This window comes from Nicotiana tabacum, chromosome 5 (assembly GCF_000715075.1).
Source record: "Nicotiana tabacum cultivar K326 chromosome 5, ASM71507v2, whole genome shotgun sequence".
Classification (NCBI taxonomy): Eukaryota; Viridiplantae; Streptophyta; class Magnoliopsida; order Solanales; family Solanaceae; genus Nicotiana; species Nicotiana tabacum.
Genome location: NC_134084.1, coordinates 94,071,647 through 94,074,032, shown reverse-complemented (window position 1 = coordinate 94,074,032; position 2,386 = coordinate 94,071,647). Strand labels below are relative to the sequence as shown.

The 2,386-nt window shown below is 35.9% G+C and overlaps 1 long non-coding RNA gene across 1 annotated transcript; it reads left to right on the top strand.

The window, feature by feature from the left end:
• The first annotated feature begins 227 nt into the window (after positions 1–227).
• Positions 228–1,827, top strand: LOC107778465 (uncharacterized). The gene is made up of 2 exons (XR_001646386.2): positions 228–652; positions 1,654–1,827. It is a non-coding gene; the product is annotated as an uncharacterized LOC107778465 (long non-coding RNA).
• The last annotated feature ends 559 nt before the right edge of the window (positions 1,828–2,386 follow it).

Genomic DNA, 2,386 nt, shown 5'->3' with positions numbered 1-2,386 from the left:
CAAAATTTGAGCCCAAAGAGCCCAAACCCGGTCCAAAAGGGGGCTGCCAAGAAGAGCTTAAAACGACGTAGTTTTGTCTTGAAACTACGTCGTTTTGGTTAAGTGACAAGATTCAATCTCATCCACCCATCTTGATTTAATCCAACGGTCCTAGTTTGATCTTCATCCTAGGTATTTAAAGCCTAAAATCCCCAAAAATTTGCCCCATTTCCCCATTATTTCCTCTCTCTTCTTTCCCTCTCATCACTCTCTCTTCTCTCTCCTCCCAAGCCGCTGCCACCTCCCCACCGCCGCCGGCCGGAAATCGCTGCCGCCGGCGGACCACCTCCAAACACCTCCAAATTCACACCATGTAATCTCCACAACTTCCTCTTTTCATATCTCAAAACCAAATCCTTCAAAAATCCCTCAAACTCCTTGAATCTTAGATCTAGGAAACTTTCCCGTCACTTTTTTGCCCAAATTATTGAAGCTCCAACCACTACCACACCACAATACCTACATCAATGGATAGAGCTCCTCAAGACCTAGCTATTGATGCCAATTTCACCCTGAAAATTTGGCGACCAAAATCCGGCCAAATTCCGGCGACCTCCCCGAGCACCCTCTTTTGGCATACCACCATTTTTTCGGCCACTTGAATTGTAAAATGGTAAAATCCTATTCTTTTTCATGGCTGATTTTTTTATTTTATTTTTATTTTTCAGATTTTATTTTTTATTATTAATTATTTTAGCATTAATTTTTGAAGTTTTGGAATGTTAAATTTTTTGTTTTTGCACTTGTTGAAGTAGTAAAATAGCTTTGTGTTGATTAAAGTGAGGTAGTGAGGAAATGCTTGAGAGTATATGGTAAAATCGTAATCCTGCCCCGTTATTAATTTTTTGATTTTTTTAGTTAAAGTTAGTTTCTATCTTGTTTCTTCATTTAAACCATTTTTGATTATGTTTGTCTAGTTGGTTTTATTAAATCGCTCCAGTGATAGCGTGCGCTTCGTTTGGCTTTAATAGGTAATTTTTATTTGCTTACGATTGGTTCGTAACACATGTGTGAAGTTTAATTACAAGTTTTAATACTTGGTTTAGTTTGAATCAACATGGTGATATTGATGTTGTTAAAATCTGAAGTTTATGTTATTTTATCACAAAATAGGGTGCTAGTAGCCTACTTTTACTAGTTAGGGTGGCTGAAATGATATTTTTTTTCTCTTTGTTTCTGACATAGTAGATTTCCTTTGACCTTTGGACAGATTTTGAGCAGTGTTTAGCACACAATGTCAATTTTTGTCGGACAGACATTTGGTGAACCAAAATCTGTCCAAATTTGCCTATTTAAGGGCTGCCCTTTCCTCACTTTGGGGGGATTCCATCACACTTCCAGGGGACATTTTTTATAATTGTTTTGTCACGAAAACAAAAAAAAAATTCAGCAGTTGAACACATGAAAAGTAAGCTGAAATGGTGAGCTTTGGGAGTGAATCTTAGAGTGCAAACTTTTAGAAAAGTATAAGTCCTCTTTAGAGTTCGTTTCTGGGTTCCCTCTCTAAGTTTTCGAGTTGTTTTAACACGGATATGTTGTTGGTTTTGCTGTTGTTTTGCTGTTGTTTTTATGCTGCTTTAGTTGCTGAACTACTGTTTATTCTTTTGCTACCAGGTAATCCTTTAAGACTCGTAATGTACGTATTTTCAGCAATGGGAACAACTTGAACATGCTGCACCATTTAAATGTGTTTGATGTGATGAATAGTTTGACAACAAAAGAGCTTGTATGTTATTGTTATGTATCAAGCATGTGATAATGTGAATATAGTCCTTCATAATACTTGAATATTGAGTTGTAAGTTTTTGAATGTGATATGTAAGTCATTTATGGATTTTTTAAGCATGTTTTCAAGCTATTATATCCGAGTAACAATGCTAAGTATGCCATGAATGACTTTAGGTGTATAACACATAGCATGAGTTCGTTTTAGTTGCTGAAATTTCACTGCCAACATATGCTTCTAGGAATGCTGTGATAATATCTTTGTCAATCTGGCTATTTTGCCGGATTTGCAAAAATGGCTATTTTTGTAAAGTAGGCGTTTATACAATTGTGACTATGTAGTTAATGGTCATGAACTCAAACTAAGTAAAGAGCTAAGATTGTATCAACTTTGGGCCTTATTGAATCAAAGATAAAAGTTGACCCATTTACCTTTGAACAACAAAATTACCCCTTTTCTTCTATATAGCATTGGGCCAATTGAAATTCATTTTTTGGCCCATTTTAATAATAAATTCCAGCAGCCCAAAGGCTCCATACAAGCTGGCCCATTTTTTTTAACAAGAAGTTGGCTCATTTCTTTTAAAATAGGTAAAGTTGGTCCAACATTTATTTGCATAAT